The sequence below is a fragment of the Gallinula chloropus genome (genome assembly GCF_964237585.1).
Source record: "Gallinula chloropus genome assembly, chromosome: 11".
Taxonomy (NCBI): domain Eukaryota; kingdom Metazoa; phylum Chordata; class Aves; order Gruiformes; family Rallidae; genus Gallinula; species Gallinula chloropus.
The window spans coordinates 6,747,723-6,770,441 of record NC_140096.1 but is presented as its reverse complement, the minus strand read 5'-3'; the positions used below and the strand labels follow the sequence as shown (position 1 = coordinate 6,770,441).

The 22,719-nt window shown below is 38.6% G+C and overlaps 1 protein-coding gene across 2 annotated transcripts in view; it reads left to right on the top strand.

Moving 5' to 3' along the window:
- Positions 1 to 22,719, top strand: part of AMMECR1 (AMMECR nuclear protein 1) — a gene marked incomplete at both ends in the record, with an annotated part of 97,099 nt that overhangs the window by 59,655 nt on the left and 14,725 nt on the right. The gene's annotated exons all lie outside the window — the stretch shown is intronic.

Genomic DNA, 22,719 nt, shown 5'->3' with positions numbered 1-22,719 from the left:
TAAGTTTATCACTAGAGCTAGTAGCAAGCTTTCTACTTGTTTTTTCTAAGAGTTTTCTTAAGTTTATTTTCTAAAGAATCAATGGAATTTTGTCCCACTTAGTTACAATAGACTGTTTATAGCGCTTTAAAATAGAAACTACATTCTAGCATGTGTAGACCTCTAAAATTGTCATCACTTAAAATAATTGGTGCCTCCAGATCATTTTAGATTTGAGGCTTTCCTCCATGGCAGGATCTTCCTCCTTCACTTTTAAAATGCCTTGTCAATCCTGATACTAAGTCATGTTAAAACGGGACATGGTCTTTCTTACATGTCTCACAGGTTTGTTGCAAGCTGAAGTTCATTTCATGTTTCTCTCTGCTCAGTTTGAAGAAATCAACTGCTCATCTCCTGGAGTCCTTACATGGTTCTGAAAGACCTAGTTACCTTTATTGGGTTGGGTTTGTTTATTGCACAGTCTGGAAAGTTTCTGGCTGTGTCCTTTGAAACCTCAGTAATCAAAATGGTCAATGAGAAGAAATCTGTAATAAAATTCAAAGGATTTTTTCTGTTGAAAGTTAAAAGCTTTAAAATCTTAACCATTAGTGAGCGGGATGAGAGAAAAAAACAACTTGCTCCCTGGACTGGGGAGTGTTTCATTTAAGTGTACACTTCACAGTGCCTGGTCGAGAACAATGAGCTTGTGCAGAAAATTACCCCCTAAGACTAGGAAGAAGGTGATAGCCAGAAAAGTAGTCCTCCTTGCCCATAGATTTTTCCATTCTCACAACTCCAGTAGTGCTGTACTCTTGCATACCTTTAAAAAATGCTTGTAAGATTCCTGTCACTGTGTTCTAACTTTGAAAGCTGAAGTCACAATACATGACAAATGATGCAAGTTAAAGGGAACCGAAATACTTTGTGTGGTATTTAAGCACTGGCCACATGCTGTGGAAGTTTATTCTAGGCTTATTCAGAGGAGACTTCAGTAATTTTCAAGATGAGAGAAACAAAGTTGCATACTAACCTGTTTTTCTAAAATCTTAAGATCATCAGTTGTGTTGTTTGGTAGTGAGTTTTTTTAAAATTATACTTAGTGGCATATTGGATTTTATTACCTTATATTGTCAACCTTTTTCATATCTATGGCACCACAAATAATTTCTACTGTTTTAGAAAAAAACAACCCACCACCCAACTAAAAAATTCCACCCAGACTTTCAGATATGACCACTGAAATGTAAGGTTCATATCTGAATGTACAAAAAAAGTTGTTCCCTTCTATCAATCATTATTTTAAAAAGGAAAGAGAGGGTTACTTAGGATCAGTTTTCTTCCATGATGTTAGTCTTTTCAACTACAGAGCTTCCAGAGGAGAGCCTTTGAGGAATAACAGAAGCACCTTTGAAACATCTATGAACTTTCAGAGTTTGGACTTTCACAGGCCTCCCTAGGAGTGATCAGAAACTAGGACATTGCAGCTTGATCCAGTGGTGCGTGGGCAATAGGATCCTGCAGAAGAGACAATTCCTGAAAGAGGAAAAAACCCCACTTTTTCAGGGAAGGCAAAAATTAATCAACAGATTAGGTAGAATGATAATGGACTTCAGAAAGTGGAACCTGACCAAAATTTTCAGTTGAGGTTGCAGGCAGATTTATTTTCCTTTGACACTGGGAGGCACTTCTCTTCAGTCATTCCAAGCTACAGAGTGGATAAAAAGAACCAGGATGTTTGTGTGGTTCATTCTTCTCTTTTTCAGCACCTTCAGTGGAATCATGGCCCAACTTTTTTGTGAGTGAAACAGCACAGAAAACTGCTGTTCTTAAATGCCTCAGGGTTTCTTCAGTTTGCTTCACATGTGATCTTACAACACATATGCTGAGTAGTCCTTAGCATCACAATAAATCAAGTTTTCCTTAATTGTAGTGATCTCTAGGTGTATAAATGTGTAGCATATAAATCTCTATCTGCATACAGTAGTGTAGTTTCTTCACAATAGCATAATGATGGTTCATCTAGGAATCTCAAGTGAATAATTTCCTTCATAAGACACCTGTGCTCCCCCCACTTAGAAAACATCTTTTTGGGGTCTGTAAACAAAAATGGTGATGATGTGTGACCAAGGGAGTTTCTCTTCCCCATTTTGAGCTCTGTAGGTTGTTATGCTGGTATTGCCAGTATGTTCTAAACAGGAAATTTATGTGGAATGATTCATCATTAATTGGATGCATCTGCCCAAGTCGTGAGAAGGGATGAGAATGCTCACAGTTAAAAATGCTAGTGCTGTATTCCTAATAAAATCTACATGTTCTAATTCAGTTTTCTCTGCAGTTACAGCAGCAAAACACAGGGGAAAGGGAGTGTATTTTTAAAATCTTCAGCAGAACTTTATGAAAAGATTAATTCTTATTTAGTGATTTTTATAATTTTTATATAACTGATTTTACTAGATTAGTTGGATAAAAATCTGTCCTTGTCCAAAGTGGTTTACAATATTGAATATTGTGTATTAGGATGAAAGAAGTTTATTGTAGACAAAATAGTCCTTAGATTGAATGTGTTAATTGAATATCCCACCTGAATGCATAAAAATAAACCAATCCAGATTATGAAAAATACCTTGTGTTTTACAGCTCCTTCAAGGAAATACACTGAACTTGGAAGCAGGTTACCACAGAATTTCATAACAGGTTGATAAATTACTTTTTCATGTATTCTGTTCAGCAGTAAGACTTAGGTTTTGGCATTGAAGTTTTAAACTGCTGCTCTCCTGAGATACTGAATGAAATAATTTCATGTGTTCTTTCTAGTTTAGCTTTTCTACCTATTTCATGTAATTTCAAGTGATATTTTATGCATAGCAGATATAACAAGTATGAGTGTATAATTTTGAATGCTGCATTGGTTTATCCTGTCAAGGGTAGAGTGTATACCTGGAGAGGGAAATACAGGGAAGTGTTATAGGACAAAGTCTTCTGTGTTAGGAGAAAGCAGTGAAAAAAAATTGGAGGACTCTAAGCCTTATGTGGATTAGCATAATGGCTGAAAACCAGATTTGAATTTTAAATTAATATGTAACCCACCCTCCTTAACTAGCACAGGCCTGTCTCTACTGACTCTATGATGTAATCAGTCTTTTTGTTGTGTGTTCTGCTTGCCACTCCACCTGAGAGAAGTATGACAGACATTCTGCCTGGATGTGGTTGATTAAGGAGTGAAAACAAAGAGGGAAGCTTGGGATAAGGAGCAGGATTGAAAGAAATTAAACCTGCAACACAACTTTCTCATAACTGAGTTTGAGTGTAGGCTCCATGTAAGGATTTGGCTACCAGTGGCATCACTTACTGCTCTCTGTATGTCAGCAGTTTCAGGAGTCTTAGTCCTTGTTGCTGACACACTGCCTGAAAACCCTTGACCCGTTCCTCCTGTTCCTTGCGGTAAAGTCAGCCACAAGACTACAGCTGGGCAAACTATCTAAGGGGTAAAATTGAAAAATATTGAATAACTGATGATGTGTTGGTCTTGTTTACTAAAGACTAGAGGCAAGTATTTGTGCAGACAGGGCAGCTTCCTGCTTGTGTTTAGCCGAGCTTACTGCTCTGTTTAATTCCTGTTCCTTTGTACTAATCACAGACTTGTTCAACCTTCTCTGTAACCAGCCCCAACGCCTCAGTACTAACTTCCCAAAGCCTTTAGTATCAGGCAGTGTTGCTATGGATGTAGACAGTTGTTGTCCTTGATCCAGGGCAGAGCGTACTTGTGTTATCTGACTGCAGTTTTTCAACCACAGAGTTGTGGAGAATATATGTGGTTTTGACATTTCTGTTGTGACCTTCACTGTTCACAGAAGTCATAATCTGAATTAATTCCTCAAATAGCATTTTATCTAATACTTCAGAGCACACTGTTGCTTCTGTGTTGCCCAATTTGCAGGCTGTCTGATTTTGTGGCTTTGATTTATAGTACACAACTGCTGAAAGTCAGCTTTTTAATTCTATTACTACTCTGCACCTGGTCACCACCAGTGAAAAATGTCTGATGATTGTGAGATGAAGCTTACGCTATCACTTTCAAAATTAAACTCTGCAGAGAGCAATGTATACTCTTGACAGCCTGTGCTCCCTGGTGTTACGCTGTTCTTGTTTGCTTAACATCATCTTTAAAGTCAGGAAGCATCATGTTGCTTCCTTTTCATTTGTATGTTTGATTTGTATGTTTCTGTGAAAAGCAGGCATGATACTGGAATTTCTAGGGTCTGCTGGCTGCCTCTGAGCTCCCGAGGTGAGAATAGGTGCTTGGGGAGATGCAGCTCTGCATCTAGATGAGTGGACCAACAACCAGTGTGTCCCACTGGGTGTGTGAGAAGCCAGAGGCAGTAGCCATCTGGGATGCTACTGTAACTCTTAACTCCCACTTACCCCCATGACCTCCCCCCCCCTTAGTTGTGAAGTTTTTTGGTGGGGGTTCAACTTATAAAATGCACCAAGCTTGAATAATAAAATCACTGTACGTGCGGTCAAAGCCTTATGAGGCAGTAAGGCTGCAGGCAGCTGGGGCTCCTCAGGCACTCATGACACGTGTCTTTGACTTACTCCAAGGTTCTGCCCAACAGTGTCTGCAGTGAGGAGGGATTTCAGAGTATCCTACCTTCCTGAGGAAGAGGAAGTAGGACGCCAAACTCGTACTTAAAATGGTGTACTGAGTGTTTTTTCCTCTCGGCCCAAGTTGAGGTCTCTCTGGCCCTAAGGAAGTTGAAGTTGCAGGACCATTTCTCAGCTAAGGTGTTTGCAGACCCTATTGAAAGATTGGTAGTTGAAAATGTTGCCATGACATGGACATCTTCCAGTGACCAGTCTAAGGCAGATCCTGTTCATCATGTAGTCAGCAGCAAAGTGAGTGCTTAAGTGATTCTCAGCACTTTGTAGCAATCTCCAGTCACTAAAACGCCTTAGGTGAAGGAGGTATCTGAGCCAAAGCCACTGTGAAAGAGATTTGGGAATAGGTAAGTACTATAACCTTGTAACATTATTGCTCTGAGGGAAGGAAGGAGTTGCTGTTTCAGTGAAGGTGAGAATGGGCCTGAGGAAACAACAGACCACATAGAGGCAATAGATAAATTTACACACCAACTTTACTAGACTTACTTGTAACAAGTACTCTGACATTACTTGGAGATAAAGTGCAAAGGGTAAAGACAGTATTTTATTTTGTGATCACAGGATTTGTGAGCTGCTTCGGCTGCCAAAATGCAGAATAGTTGAGAAGCTCTTGTTCTATTTCATGGTTTTACTCTTCTGTAAATTGTAGGTCTGCTGTCCCTGTGCTTGTAGCTGATTTACCTTGGTGTAGGAATCATTTGCAAAGGTAGCTGTGATATTTGCTTTTGCTAGTGGGCCTAAATGAGTTCTGTTTTTCAGTCCTCAGCACTTGTCATATCTGGCCTATGTTCTCTTTCTCTCCTCCCTATCAGAACACAGTGCAGGAAAGGAAGAGGGAGAAATTCTTTCACAGAATTTCATTACTGCATTTCAGTTAAAATAGGGGGCAGAAGTATTGAAGGTGGTTTCTGTCAAGCATAGTTAGACATCATATTTGTTAGAAAATGGATCCCTTAAGTTTCTCAAATTGGTGAGTAAAAACAACTTAATCAGGTTGTTCTAGTTTTTAAGTGAGGTGGGATGTATAGGGATGTAATTTCTTGGGCTGATGCAGTCAGATAAAATTAGATAGCTTTTAGCATACAAGCCTTTCTGTAAGTTGTTAGGAAGACCTTTTTTAAGAACACGAGTTAATCTTAAATGCAATAAAAGCCTGTTCAAATTTTGGCTAAAAAAATTTAAAATCTGGTTTATCCTTTAATTTACATTTCTACATTTTTACGTTTCAAAATTATAACTTTACATGTGAGATGTGCAGGGTTTCTGTTGGTATTCTGGACATTTATAGTCTTAATAAAGATAAAGGTATACTACTGTGTTAATATTTCAGTATGATCTTTATAGGAATTATCTTGAACTCTAAGTCAGAACTGGGCAAAATATATTAGCACAGTTCAGCAGTAGCCTTTGTTTTACAAATTAGAAGATACGTATATATGTCTCGTAGAATGGTTTGGGCTAGAAGGGACCTTATTTGGTGGTGTTGACCTCCAGAGGTATTACTAATAGTCTTGAAACCTCCTTTTTGTTTTCCAAAATGCTCCTGGTAAAATATAAACCCAAGGTATCAGCACCTTGACTTTTAAATGTTGACTGCTCCCCTTTAATGAAACTGAGGCAAAATTCTTTTAACGTACAGATATTTTGTACAGGCTCATTTGTTTTGCCTCCCATGTCATCTGTGTAGAGATAAGACTTCATCAAAACTTTGGAGCTGCTCCTATATGTAAATTAATCGAAGTCAAAACCCCCTTGTTGTTGAACTACTGTAGATGTTAATTTTACAAGTAACACAGCTTTGATTTGGGTGAATCCACAGATCTCTTATAGGAAAATATAATTTTTAGTAGTAAAATGGATTGTGATGTAAACTTTCAATACCAGAAACTCTAAATGAAGTTTACAAATTTTAATCTATTGAGCCAGGCTTAGTTACTCTGTGCAAGTCGATTTGGTAAGTAGGTCTGTAATGATTTTGTACACATAGTGCCAGGTCGTTATTTCAGGGAACTGTTGCTTAACAGAACTGTCTGCTGCCTTTCCTCTAAGGGCAAAGCTAAATACCATGCTGGCTCTAGAAGTGGAAAACCCCCACAATTTTGCTTTAAAGATGGGCTAAATGTTTCTCCCTATTTCATTATGAAATTAAAATAATGTTGTTCAGGAGGGAGAAGGAGCTTGCCCTGGTGAATATATCATGTGTGGCTGGGATGTAGCAATTCTGCCTTTTTTCCTCTTCAGTAAACAAACAAAAAAGATGATGGTACTGGTTTTATAACTGTTGATGTTTTTTGGTTGGGTTTTTATTTTCCTGAGAAAAACTTTGCAATACCCTTGGACCTCATGGTAAATGATAGTCTGTTTCCTTAGCAACACTTCCTGAAAGAAAGCAAAGGAAACACTACAAATAGAAGGGCAGTCCTTAGTTTATTCCCTTTATGAAGGGAGAAGTGCATAGCGACACCCTACCAAACTTTATTAAATAGATCCAGGGTTATCAGGTATTGATACCCATTTTGCCATTATGCTGGGAAAACTGAATTATAGAATATGAATTATTTGGCACAGGGGAATGCATTACTGTGTTTGGCAGAATAAACTTACTTCATGAATCGACTCTTTATGAAAGATAACTGGAATTTTAGAATTCAAAATGATAACAAAATGCCTGTATCTGTGTAAAGTGGCTTAGTGAAGTTTGGCAAGGGTTTTCCTGAGACCATCATAAGTCTGATGTCTCAGTGGTAACATTTGTGGTAGCTAAGGAAACCGCCCAGGATGAACAAACTGGTTTCATTATGTTGTTTTAGGAAAAAAGTGCATTAAAATTTGGGAATTTCAAAAATCCATATCTTCTAAAATGCATGTTTTGAAAGAGGCGTGATCAAGGAAAATAACTTGCATTAGTTGATGTAATTTGTAGTATTTTGAATAAACCAGATATTCCTGAAATTTGATTGAATGTGAATGAGTAACTGGGGACTTCCAACAGTTACTCAGACTTTCCAGATGGGTTTCAGAGAGGAACCATGTCATCTGTGACTCTGGTCTTTCCCACGATGTTCTTACATTTCATCTTCTTCCCACACAGTCTCCTTCTATTGTGCTCAGAAAAAGGTGCACACACCCTGTAAGTTCAAAGACAGAGTTCTAGGTGAGTTGAAACACTAGTTTGGTTGAAAGTCAGATTTGTGTTTGTCTTTGAATATTACTTGACATGAGGATTTGGGAGGGAGGGTGGAGTCAGGAGAACTGGCCACCCTGGTTTTCCTAGCAAAGCTCTAAATTGCTGTAAGTCATCTTCTTCCATTAGTACTGTGGATAGTTGGTACTCCATGGGATTTGGGCAAATTTCATCTTTTTGTATGATACTCCTAAAAGGAATATCTTCAAAACATTGCCTAAAAATCTTTTAGAATGGAATTTTCTGTCATTTGAGACTTTTGGTGGCTTGTTGATTATTTTAAGAGGTGGAAGGACATGTTGGGATATGGGCTGGTGCTGAAGAACACAAGATAACACTGTGTGCTCACACAGCAGAGATGGGCATCAACAAAGTGTGTCTTGGAGTACTTGCATTTTAAAAAAAGGTTTTACACATTTGAAAACTCTTAGCTAGGAGAGAATAGAAGAATTTACCTGCTTGGGGACAGGTTTTTCTCTCTGACCTCAGTTTAGCAGTAATGTTTGCTTTTAAAATATTGTATGGGACGTTTCCCACACCTTTATTGCTAAGGTGATGGGGTGTGTGTGGAGAAAACCTCCCACTGTACACACTGGTCAGTGCTTATATGTGCTAAAAACGAGAAGGGTATTAAAATTAGTTTGTCCCTTTATTCCTAGTGTTCTGCAAATAAAAGGTACAGCAATGGTATATTAGATATCTTTCCCAATAGAATTGAATTGAAAAGCTTTCTTGTTTCAAGGAGCTAATTTTTAGTGAAATCTACTGTTTTAATACAAGTTATCAGGGATTAAGCAAGGTCAAAGGAAAAAGAATTATCTCTTATGCTTATAAGCTGTTAAAATCTTCAAACTCTGCAGCTTTGTGTGGGAGGCACTGTGGGAAAGGAGTCTCAATTAAAGTTTTCAGTCTGTCAGCACCTCCTCCGTTTAGGTGTTTTCTGATGCTTCCTTTTAAGACTGTACAAAGAAGAAATAGCACGAACTGGGTGGGGGGGGACCAGGCTCCAAAAGCCCTTGTTACCTCCGTTCACTTTAACACAAAGATGTTGAAGCATTTGAAACTGAATTTACCATTTTTTGTAGAACGGAGTGAGAAGAATGAAAATGCTTTTGTGAACTGTAGCAGAACTTTCTCTGTGCCATGTCAGCTTGTGTAATGTATGGATTGGCATGTGTGTGATCAGGGAAGCTGACCTGTCCTGAATTTCATCGTTTACAGATTCATTTTGATACATTCTACCAAGGAGTGTATGTATTTATTGAAAGTAGAAGTTGGCTTTTTTCCTAACATATAATTATATATCAGGGATCAAAAGCACTCCAGGTGTGTCTCTTCTCTATGAATTGTTGATGCCATTTTCGCCTGTACCCCGTAAAGGTGTATGGAGTGATAAATACATTCCATAGATGTTTATATTGATGATAGCCTTTACCTTAGAAACAGAAACCAAATGTCCTTTGATTTCTTAACTGTGTATTTCTTAGACAGTGTATTGATACAGCCTGCAAAACATCTAATGCTGTGAAAGTATGTAAATAAACACTTCCTTAGAAATATTTGATGTGGATCCAAAAAATATTTCTAATCTCACAGATTCCTACTTTTATGTGAATTTTCAAACCTTTTCATTAAAGCTTTTCTAAATATAGTTGAACTTTAACACATTAGCAATTTAACCATAGTGGAGAATAGGGTGGGATTTTTTTGGCCATCATTCCCAATTTCAGTAGGACTGAGAACCCTCAATCCTTAAAGCAAGGATATTGGGTGAGGGTAGTGTTGACATGCGCCTGTGTTTGAAATCAACATGCAGGCTACAGAGTCTGTTACATCATGCTTAAATTTAGATCTGCTGTTCCAATGCAATAATTTAATACTTTTTTTTGTAACACGGATTGCTTGTATTTAAGAGTCAGTAGTAAGGCAAGCAGTCTCTCAGGCTGGTGAAGTACAGTAAGTAGCTCCCACAAGAACTCAGGGAACTTGTACAGATGTTAAGGAGTGTTCTGATGAGCCGAAGCACAGCTCTTGGGAAAGGCCCCATCTGTCAAAAGCTGCAACCCCAGCTCCATTGAAAAGGGCAATTACTAACAGTTGTGTAGGTCAGTATATGAAATCTGGTCTATCTTTTACCAGCAAGGAAACGTGACTATTTTCAAGTGAATAACACGATGCCTTTTTATTCTTACTGGATTTTTCAGTTGGGTAAATTTGATTTTGTTTGAACTCGGTTTGATTTGACAGGGGAAAAGAAGAAAAGCTCGTGATTTTTTGAACAGTACGTCTTTTTGATACTTCTAGTTCAGGTAATTTTAATGACTTATACTTCTGTAATACCACAAACTGAAATAGGTCCCATGCTACCTGCAACACACTGTTAATTCACCACTTCAGATACCAGCATAATTGCAGTAACATTTTCAGTGTTTCATTCATGAACAAAAGCCAGATTAGAAATACATTCATGCTGGTACATTCAAACAGTATTTCTCCATTTAGAAGGCAATTCATTTTTTGCTCTATGAGAAAAGTTGCTAAAGCAAATGAGTTAGAATGAAAATATATTTACTATGTAATAAAAAGGTTAAGTAATTCTTTTTCTTCAAACATTGGCTTATATCCCATTCAAACGAAGTGTCAATGTAAAGCCAAAAAACTATTAAAGCCAAAATACATTCTGACTCAACTGTATGAAGGTTGAAAGTGATTTCAGTGTCTGCATTTAAAAAAATATAAATTCTGTGTGAATATGTATATTTTTAACAGCTGTGGTTTGAAGGGAAGGCAATTTAAAGAGCTGCTTCTGCCATCTCTAGGCCAGTGACTTTCAGATGCTATTGTTAAAGTCCCACAGATAGCACGTTGGTTTTGCCATCAAGAGAAAGTGCTTGTTATGTGTTTGAAAACAGAAGGGAAGGTGAAATGTAACTTTAAGAAAACCCAAAAGGTCGCTGCAGCCTGTCCTCTGACAGGGCATCGCTGCTTTGCACCAGAAATATTTTTACGTGTTCTGTCAAGAAATTGATGCTGGATTTGTTTCTGTTCCCAGAAGCTTCTACACAGTTTGCAAGCTGGTTAGATGTCCCTTTCTGTCTGTGCTGAGGATGCATTCTGTAGTTTGCTCACTTAGCTACAGAGGGGCTTTTTTTTTCCTTTGACCTAGACTGCTAATCCCTCATTGCAAAGAGCAGCAGCTGGGCTTTGTCTGGGGAGGCCTCTGCCCTGCATGCAGCCTCATTTCTTAGAGCAGCCCCCTCTTTGTGTGCGCTGCTTTTTCAATTACTGAAAGGGTGACTTTCTGTTTTCATGCTCAGAAAACCCTCTCCTGGCTTGTGGAAGTCTACAGTACATGACTTTTTGTTGCTGCTGCTGTTCTTCCAAACACGGAGGTTTCCCAGAGCTGTTACGTACGGTTTCACAGAACCGTGTTTGACTGAAGCCTTCCTGACGTCCCGGACCTGAAACATTTTTTAATTCCTTTTTTGAAAGGTGATGAAACCTGTTTCTGCTTAAAATATTAAACATTTTAGATAGATGTGTTGAATTATAGCTCCAATGGTTCCCATTATCAATACACCAATTTTCTTTCTGTGTCCATGCTGCATCCTCATGTAGCGTGAAGTATCTTGCCGTAATTCCCTTGGTTAAACATACGGAGCAATGTACGATGCTGGGTGGTAGTTGAATGCCAGGTTAACAGGAGAACAGAGCAGATAGTCATTCACTGGTTTAGGCTTTACTGCAGGGAATGGTAAAACCGCTACCTCCAAAGGGAGAAGAATTTGGCCTGTAGTTTCTCTAAGAAGATACTGTGGAAAATATTTAATTAGCAACCATAAATTTCACATTTCAGTTAATCTTGTGGTCAAGCGTTCATGGTTTGTAATAATCTTTATAGCTGAACAGACTTTGAATACACTGGATGCTGTTAAGTGCATTCCTTGAATTCTTAAGTTACAGTTTTTGAGGTTATAGACAGATGCTACTTAACCTGAACCTTTCTCCGCCTCTTCATTTCAGAACTTCCTTTTCATTCCACTTAAGCTGTTTTTATATTTGCTGCTCAAACCCTGGTTTAGAGTGGAAAACACATACACAGAGTGGCAGCTGGCAGACTTGGAACTGAATGTACTGTTTAGCTGAGCTTGCAAAGGTGGTGTTGCTTGGGCATCTTGACATCAGATACAGTGATTTGCAAGTGCCCCATCCAGTCGCCTTTGCAAGCTGAGTAAGTCACGGGTAGCACTGAGTGTGTCACCCCACATAGACAGAATTGTGACAGTAACCTAAAGGGAATAAAGGGACGAAATGGTGACTTGCTCTCATGAGAGGGAGTAGTGCCAGAGTTGCTACAAGGAGGGTAAGGTGGCATGGGGACAACTGGCTTGTGTGTGGAAGAAGATGAAAGGAAGGAAATGCAGGAAGCAAAGCTTCCAGCTCTATTGAATGTGTTCATATATCTAAAATGCACTCTATTTTTAATTGGTGATTTGTAAAGGTGTTGAACAATTGTAACTGAATCCATTAATGAGATTTATGTATGAAGTAAAAACCTACATGCACAAGATAACCAGAAAAAAGTGAGAAGCCTTGTTTGTTGCCTTAAATAAGGAATTAAGTTTTGTCGTGATGCAGCGATTCTCATGTCCATATTCTGGATGGCTTTATCATAGTGAAGTGTCTAGAAACCAAAATTCTCATGGAACAAGGAGTGGCTACTACTTTCCCTGAAGTCTTGTTATATACAACATGCCACAAGGGATTCATTTGGTGCTTTTTTTTTTTTTTTTTTGCTTCTATATTGAGAGCGGCACTGAGAATCAGTAAGATGCCATGAGCTCATATACCAGCCTTTACACTGACAGCACTTGGGTTTGTATTGCTTTGCAGATTTACTCACGGGATGTGTAAGAGATTGCACTTAGATAAAAAGCAGCTGGTTTAAACGTAATCCAAGTTGAGTAGTGATATTGATGAAATGCAGATCTTGGGAAAGAAGCCAGGATATTATTTGGTGCCCTGCGTTACAGTGGTCATACTCCAGTCTAGAGGGCAGTGTGAACCCGGGTTATTGTGAACTTAAAAACTTGTTCAAGAATTTCAAGACTGGATTCTGTCACTTCTTATTTATCAGAGTATATTCATCAATACCTTCATATTTCAGAGTGTAGTGTTAACCTTCTATGAAACATTTAATCCAACACCTCAAGTAAGTGATACGATCTTTTTCTTTCTCCATTTATTGACAATTCTACTGTGGCTTTTGCATTTCCGTATTTATAACCCAATAATATAAATATAACTTGTCCCTCATTGTGATTTGAAAATCCCGATGACAAAAGATAGTTTCTTTATTTGGGACAAATGGCATCAAATCTGAGTTTAATTGTAAAATTCCATCCCTTGCATTTACCGTCTTTAAAAACAGCCAAGTGAATCATATTGACAATAACAGAAATTCAACTGCACTGTATTTTTGTATAAAAATAGAGTTTATAGTATTTCTGCTGACAGAGGGAATATTGAGAAAATCAAGTGGTCTCTTGTTCCAGACTTTGAACGGTATAATAAAAATAAACCCTTTTTTACAAGCCACAGGAAATCGAACATGTAAATGTTCAAATTACATTCATGTATTTATATATAGTTGTGTTGCTGAGACATTTAGGAACATTTTTCCATATGTGCTTAAGATGAGGCTTTTTAAAGTTCATAAAGAATTAAAAACATTTCACGTTAACTTGTACGTTCCAAAACATAGGGCTTGAATGGGAATATTTTGTGACTGAAGTGAGGGTTGAATTCAGCAATAAAGTGGCCTTAAAAATTTTAGTCTTACCTTCAGGATTGTTTTGAGGTGAATTGGTGATCTCAGGTTGATATTGAGAGACTTTGCTGGAGGTGTAAGAATTCTAGAGACTTCTTTTTATGCTCCTAGGGATTTGACTGGTTAGTGTTGCTCAAGCTGTACAGCTCTGAATGTAATTGAGCAGTTCGTTTTTGTTAATTATCTAAACTTTGCCATCTGCTGGACAGCCTTTTAGTGACATTATAATTTAGTCCAGTTGGAGCTTAATTAGAGTTTTCTGACTAGTCTGTTACTGGGTGTTCACCAAACAAAAACCCACACACCAAGCCCTGGTCAGTTTTGCTACTCAGTTTTTAAATAAGCATTTGGCACGGCTGTGACAAGCTTACCGTGTTATGTTGTGAGAGTGTTTTAAGTGCTGTGGACTTGCTTTTTAGGTATCAAACCAGGACATTTCCATGGCAATGGACACCTTTCAGCTCCCAGAATGCTTGCATGAGTATGGCACCAAAATTGTCGTGCCTTTTAGAATGCCATTGTCCTCATTTATCCCAGCATGATGATAGATGGAGGGAGGGGTAAGGGACAATACAGGAAAAGGGAGAAAAGCAGTTGCTACCTATGAAGAAACTACTGCATGCAGCTGCTTTACCTTGTGTTCCCCTGCAGTCAGAAAATACAGTTCAGAGTTCGTGCTGAGCTTCAGAGTACAGACAACTGGTTTGCATAGATATTCTGAACTGGCTTCATTCTCTTCCAGCAGTATGCAGTGTATGGACATCCCAGTGACAGCTTTGGGGGTTTTTGCTACACCTGGGCAAATACATGGTAATTCCACACTTTGTGTTGCCATTTGCTACGAGCTGTACTTCTTGCTTACTGACCTGTTATGTGAAGGCTCAGTGTACCTTTGTGAAGGCATATCTCTGAACTGGTACTGAAGCACTGTTGCATCTTTCTGAGGTTAATTGAGAATTACATTTTTTTCAGTGTAATAGGGCATGTAGTATAGTAATGCAGAATGATCCCCCAGACCCTGCGGGATTAAAACAGAATGAGAAAAATGTGGTTTTTAACTTGTTTGTTCTTCACAAGGAAAAAAGTAAATGCTTTAGAACCACAAAAAAAAAATATGGTGTAAGATTCCTGGCTTCAAGAAACAGTAAGGAAGTTGAAGCCCCAGAAACTTAACTCTTACTAAAGTAATCAGGATAATATGACATGACTTTGTGGACGTTTTTCTAAATTCTAACCATGTTATATTTTCTGATGGGAGCAGAGTGTGGGACCTGCAATGTTTATCATGCTTTTCCACTTGAATATCATAACAGTACATATATGGAATGGTAAACTTTAAGGACCTCTGCATACAAGCTGCCTTTGTTTCCTTGACACATGATAGCAGTAGGAAAGAGAAATTAATTTTGGACGTGATGTCCGCATAGTGTAACTCTATAGTGACATAATTATTAACAGGGTTTATTTGGAAGAATCCATAATGTTGTGGAAAATTTTGCTGGGTAGTTGTCAGAGGAGTAGAAAAACCCATCTTTATTCTTTTTTTTCTTCTGAAAAGCTGCATTTCGATTTATGGAAGCCTTAGCTGTTCAGCTACTCTGGTTCTGACCTCTTTTCTTATGAGAAATTCTCTAACAAATGAGGATTTAACTGTTTCCATCTGGTCAGATTGACAGGCCTACCTGAAGAACCAGCAGTAGTTAAACTTCCAGGAGCTTCAGACTGGTTGTTTTGCAGGTGCTCTATAGCTGTATGCCTTACATTGACTACAGAAGCACTGAGAATCATCCCAGACCATGCGTGCATGTACCATGAAGAGTAAGAAATCAAGATTAAAATAAGGATTTGTCTGGAAATTTTAATTGCTCCTAAGAAGAAAACCCCAAGGTCCCAGAACCTTATCAGCAGTACCAATATAGTTTGTGTTTGAATTGTGTGTATGGGTGGCACAATACATGTGTGTGCACATGCAAAAATGTTGTTAAGAATATAATTGAAGCCAGTAAATCATTTTCCACTTCTGACTGCAGTCAATATCAAACTCAGTATATATTAAAGAAATATTTTAAGATCTCTGTAAGCCATTGCCTGCACGCTGTGATGCCTTAGTGTTGTGTTCCCTCTGTCTAATGGAACTGCTTCTGCACAAATGCAAAATCAATGAGCTCATATAGCACGAGGAACAGGTGATGCAAAATAGTTCATGTACAACTGAAGGAAGCAATAATGGGGAAACAGTGGAGGGTAGTATAGCCTAATTGTCTCTGCTCAGGTGTCAGGAGTATTCCAAACAAAATACCTGAATTTTTTTTTCCCCCTCATATATGAGACTAACATTGAAGTTAATATTTTTATAACTGTAGCTTTTAAGAATTTCCAGTTCAATGAAGAAGTGTTGACATGTCTTATTTACAACCATAAACACCTACCACCCTTCATACAGCCTTTCTTAACACTACAGGAGTAATGATTTTTTCCCTGTAATCTTCTTTAAAGTAGCCCCATGGTTACAGTTTTGCTGGGTTCTGTTATCGCCAGCAGCAACCAGTTCTGTTTTGTCCCTGACCATGCACCCCTTTGACATGCCTGGCACCTCACAAGTATAAATGTGTGTCAGGGCTGGATGTCTCCCTTGTCCAATGGTGTCCTGTGCATGCAGATGTGACATCCCTGCAGGGAACTGCAGCATTTATTTGGACCCTTGCCATTTTATTTTCTTGTTTTAAAGCATGTCTTAGCTGAATAGTTCTGCCAACCAAGAAGTTTAGGTGTCTTTGACTTTAGGCAGCTCCCTAAAGATGAATTTTTTAGATCTTTTGACATCTACATTTAGGGAAAAAAAAAACCACAACCCAGCTTTGAATGCAGTTTTTCTTGTCCCTGTTGTCACTGAGTGGGAGAGGAGCTCGGGAAGCTACTGAAGTGAGCAGCTAATGGTTTCTCCCCCTTTGGGACCTGGTTGTTGCTTTGCCCAGAGGGTCTTTTCTTCCTTGTCACTCAACAATTTGAAACTGGTAATAAAAACTTGGTATATTGGTTTGTCCTTCAGGATATTGTGAACAAATGGAAGAGTTCTCTTAGGAGAATGTTTGAAATAAAACGCTGTGAAGGTTGGGGTCTCCTCTTAGTAGATATTATGTGTATATTTTTGTTTAATCATTATGTTAATGTCTTCTAGAGCATTGTATGCCATCTGCAAGGAGTCTGACATCCAACCCTGTGGAGTTGTTGAAAGAAAAAAAGGGAGGGAAAGTGCTGAATGACTCTTGGTAAACTCAAACCAGCCAGATGTGTTTGCTGGCTCTGTATTGTGTCCTTCAGCTACTGCAGTCGAGTTATCTTTTAGAGGAATGGTAGTCTTTTCAAAGCTAAAATAACGATCTAAAATAAGGGTATGAGAATATTCCTCCTTCCTATTAAACCACATGTCTGAATCCAGGCAGACACTGAGAGACATGCTTCCTGGCGTTCTCCAGTTTTGTTGGAGTTTTAAAAGAACCTAAAATTGAAGCCACAAAATGCCATTTTTTCTCCCACCTGAAGCACTGTTGCCATTATCTGCTGCACTGTGCTAATAAATCAGGCTAAGAACTTCAGAGAAATATTTTGGTGCCAAATATCCCCAAGTTCCACCCCTTGATGGCCACTTAGCAACATAATGTGCAGGAAGTCTCAATGTTGTTCTTTCCCTTTCTGTCTCCCAAATGTAAGGGAGGGTTCAGGAAAAACACGTCATTCACAGTTGTTTTCTTTCCTGGAAATTTTTACAGTCTGACAAAAAAAAAAAAAGGTTAAAAAAAAGGACAATATAGATAAATTCTTCCTTGCATTCAAGTGATTTGATGATGCATGTAAATGAGTCCTTGAAATCTCCATTTAAGTTTGAAAAACTGCTGGTCCTAAATAACCGTTGTTAGAAGCCTGTCATGTGGGTTGTGTTAGGCTGTCTGATCTCTTACGCTGAAAGCTGGGAGAGTTTTATTCATAACAATTTCACTTTCTGAAGAAGAGCACGCTCTGCCCTGTTTTCTGGCTTAAAAATTAATTGCAAATCGTGACTTGGAAGCTGCTGTTCTTTTCTGGTCTCTGCCAAACTGAGTTATGGTGGCTGGTTTTCATTAGGAAAATACTGGTGATCTGCTTAAGTGTTCCTTAATTTCTTCCTGTGGAAGTTACTGAATGAAAAAGTAAAAATCTTAACTAGCTTCCCTGATCAGTAACCCAGCAATGGAACAAACAATAAATATTGTCCTGGGTTTTTTCCTGAAGCCGTGGCACTAAGTGTGTGTCTGCTGCCATCTCTTTGCAGTTAAATGAAATCCAGGGAGTTTGCCACTTGGTTTCAGGATATTTTGAATTAATTGAAGGACACTATCTAGGTTTGTTGGGCTCGGTTTATTGGCTTAAGACCATTTCTTTGTGAAATGTATTTTCTAAGGTACTTCTGCTAAGCACGTAAAAGAATCCAGAATCTCGGCATTAAACTGCCTGGGCTAAATGAAACGGGCTTCTTGGAGCAGAGCCTTTCAGTCTCCTGCCTGCCATCAAAAAGGAGTGCCAATGTACTGCTTATCAGGGTAATAGTTTGTAAAATGAGATCTTTAGCCTATTTTTTATAACTCTACTGATAATATTTGAAGAACTGTTTAGATGCCAAGGAATTACGGTAGCTGTGTTTGATATCGGATGCTGTAGCAGAGCCAACTAAGTCATGGGAAATGTACTTTTAAAAATTGGATTTATTTGATGAATTTATTAGGTCTGTTTTGATTACTCTTCTGGGAGCTCTGTTTCTACATGGTACATTGAGCAGATTGTGAAAGAGAGGCTGCTACAAAAAGTAGATTTTTAGGAGTTGGGGATTTTGGATCCTATTCTTGATTCTATCACTGACTCACCGTGCAAGCCTCCCAAACTGCGTGAGTCACTTCATGTCTCTGCCTCATTTACACTGCCTGTAAAAGTGACTGTTCTGTATATATTGCCCAGGCTTTGACAGTTTCCTTTGCATATCCTTCTCCTGTGTCATGTTTAAGCCCCTGAAGTAATTTCCAGTAAGGTACAAACTTGTATCCAGTTTTGTGGAGCTCGTTCTCCAGTTTGGGTCTGGAGGTGTGGCTCTCCCTGAAAAAGAGGTTTACTGAGAAATTTTGTTGTTAATAATTGTTACTGGATAGCAATAAAATATTAAGAACTTAAATCATTTAATACCGTCATTAATCTACACTTAAATCCTTCCTTACTATATATTTTTTATGTATTTCTTCTGTGCTATCAAACTTTTTTAAAGGTTTCTTTAAATTCAAACTGATTGGTGTAGCTTCATTGCTGTTTCTTATTTCCCAGTTTGTGTCCTGTTGTATGTTACCCATCTGCCAAATTAGATTTAGGAGCCAAAGGTTCTTAAAGAAGACTGACTTCTGAAGCTGACTTCTTTTTTTTAAAGCATTTTTATAGCCTACAGAAGTTAGAGCTGGCCAGCGCAAGGGTATGCTGCATTTTCATCCACCTGCTCATACTATTATTTCAGATCATTCTAAGAGCTTCTCTGATGGTATTTTACAAAAATGAGATGTCATCTAAGGAAGTGTAAAAAAAGGCCTTTTATCTCTTACTAAACTTCATGCTGTTTGTCATAGTAACTCAAAATACTTTGAACAACTTCCTTTTCCTTAAATATTTGCAGTGTCTTTGTAAAGTGGTTGCAGGCTTTTCTATATCACAGATACAAGGAGGAGGGTACAAGGAAATTAATGGAAAATATTTCTATAGAGCTTATGGACAAATAAATTTCATTTGAAGAGAAGCTGAGATTTGTATAGTATGGCTCAGCTGAAGAAAAACTGATAGTTAGGCAACACTGTTTTGTTTCTTTCCTGACTGGCAATTTCTTGATCTTAGTAGGACAGGCAGGACTGAGTGGGTGCATGTATTTTGTGTCTAAAAATAGTTTTCTTTGAACAGCATTCATTTTTAACTTTGCTTCACTTTCAACCTGGAGCAGAACTCCATGTCAAAAAACCAGTGTCCTTGTATTAGCCTGCTAGCATTCCCCTTGCTTGACACTGCTGCTTTTCAGCTTTCCTCTACCAGATCAGCAGCCATATAGGTAAATTAGTTCTGGCTGTTAAGGAATAAAGAACAGAAGGTTTTAAAAACAGTTTTTAAATGAGGGTTGTTTTCTTTAAAAGTAGTTTCAAGCTCTGCTTACTTTTCCCAAATTATTTTATTAGTTATCTTCACTTACCCTAAGTTAACTTAGTTAATTCTAAGTTTAGCAGAAAAATAGTGAATTCAATATTTTTTTTCAACCTGGTATTTTATATGCTGGGTATTGTTCCATAAGAGTCCTCTGTCCTAACAAAAGAATTGACAGAACAATATGGCATTGAATAAGACTGTAAAGTCACCTTCTAATACTACAAAAATAATGATTCCATCAAATAACCAGAAGAAAGCCTCCTCTGCTAATCAGGAATGCGGACACGCGGTTATACGGTGACTCTTCACTCTGAACAGCTCAGACCCGTGACGAGCTCTGCAGGAGGACTGTATGTTAGCTTGGCTGTACTTTGTGTTTGCTCAGATTTGGTCACCAAGAGGATGCTGACATGGCAGGCAAGGCAGAAGTCTGGATTTACGTACATACGTCTCTGTAGAGCATATGAAATTTATGATAAGTGCTAAACTGCTGCCTCTAGAAACTGGTAGCTTTCTTCCCAGAAGAGGAGCAACAAAAATAAAAGCTTGTGCAAGCTTTTTTATCCTTGGTAAGCGTTGAGATCTGCTGACATGTCTGAGCATGATACCAGCCTGTTTTAACCATTGAGAGCATCAGTTTGGCACAGTGTGGGCAGCTGCCCATGGGGAGCACTACTGGATGTGATGACATCTGCGTGTTTTACTGACATCACCAGCACGGTAAGTAGATGGTGATTTTGTCGCTGCCCACAGAGAGAACATTGAGGCTTAAGGATAACAGCCAAAGCCTGAAGGGAAGCATCTCTGATGGTGTATGTCTTCTGCTAACCAAGCCTGCAGAAATGAGAAATGAAAACAGTTAATCTGTGAGGAGATGATACGAAGCTGCTCTTGAACTTTCAGAAGGTACTTTGAACTTACTTCAGAGTTTCAACCATGGCAGCAATAAAACAGTGATTGAGGAGGTGACTGATACACAGCATTTAAAACTAGGAAATATTCATCTTTTAAAGTAGCAGGTGATGCACCTAGGTCAAACTCATTAGGGCAGGGTTATTAAGTTTAAAGCCAGTTCTTCCAAAACTGGCTCTTGATGAAATGGCTGGATTATTTTGGTTTCATAATTTTTGCATTAGCAGATGTAATACTTCATGTGTAGCTAATCAGTACAAATGAATGTGTTCTTGTTGGCATCACCCTTCAGTATGTTTTGTTCCAACTGCTGATCATTTGCCATCACAGATTTCTCCAGGTACATCTTGGTTTTACTTACCCAACAACAAAGACAAAGGTGTTTTGAAAGATGCCAATGAATTGTAATATGGAGTCTAGAGATGGGGAAAGGAGGATCAGAAAAGCAGCAATATTCTGTATTGACCAGTCATAGTGGTGTCAGAGACTGTGGCTCCAGTCTGATCTTGTCCTGCCAGGTTACCTCACATTCAGCAGCGTGCGTCCCTGCACGCATTATGTACACTGAAGTGTGGTGCCATGGAGGTGCTGAGGGGCAATATTTCAGCTGGCTGTCAAGGAAGGATAGCTCCCAGCAGCTCTGGATGAAGTGGGTGTAGTTGAAATGGCTCTATCATTTCATAAACAATATTTTAGTTGCTGTGAGGTAGTTACATGAAAGCAAGGCACTTGTGCCACTGTCATATTACTGAATAATGTAATTAGCAGACTAAGCTTGCTAATAAGCACACAAGGTTTACTGCATTGCTCTGCTTTCACTAAAGCTGAACTAAGTTGCTGCATATATGTGTATGAGGCTTTTGTGTGCCTCATTTCTCAGCATTTTAGCAATATTGAAACTTGTCATGATTCGCCCGGCTTGTTTCAAATGGCCATCCCTGTGTGTGAGTGCCCTGGCTGAGATGTGGCTTACGCGTGCGTCGAGTGCATTCAGTTAAGGACGGCTTCTCACCTGGTGATGCCAGTGCAACAGATCTTCAGCAAGTGAGAATCTGCCTGGAACTCCTAGTGCTAAGATAATTGGGGTTGGGCTTACACCCGTGGTAGAGACCCTTTGCTTCAGAAAGTTGAAATACACTCTGGTATGCATTTTGACAGCTTTAGGAAGGGGAATTGAAGCTTAGCTAAACTCCTAGTATCAAGTTGCGTAAAAAAACCAAACATTTTTGGAGGCTGTTAAGTTCACAGTGCAGGAAACGTTTTGCATTGTAAGATTGTTGCATAAATTATGAAAAACAGGATTAAACATATATTGGCAATATCTATGTATACAGTTTCCTAAGATAACTGAATTTGCTCTTTGTTAATGAAATGTTACTTTTCTCTGGGTGCTCTTCAGTAGGCTATTCAAATTTCCTTTAGCTAAACTGTGTGTTTTGCATACATGCCCTTATTTGGTCTGCTTTAATAAAGTTGTATTATTTGTCACATGAAATGGGGATACCAGATGCGGAGATCTGATGCCATATTCTAAACACCATGGCTGTTGTCATACCAACTAATGGCAAGCACTGTGTATGCCAAGTAAACCGAGTAAGAATGATCTAATTGGTAGATGAAACAATGAGACGTGTGAAGAACTTGATATTACTTTAGTAAGTCTCCTACATTCTATTTACTCATCAAAAAGCTGAGTTAGCAGATAACTTTTTGTCAGAGATGAGTGTATTTGTATGTGTCATATTTCAAATCTGAAGACAAAAGTTATGAGATCCAATACTCATTTTCCCCTTCCCTTTTCTAATTTAACTGGTTCTTTACCGGGGCTTATGCAAGTAGGTGTTTACAAGTGTTCTTACTCGTGGTAGTGCTTACTGTCTGTTAACTGCTCTGTTTTTCAAAGCGTGCTGGAACGTGCACAGGTAGCTCCTCTGCATTGACTTTTACTCCA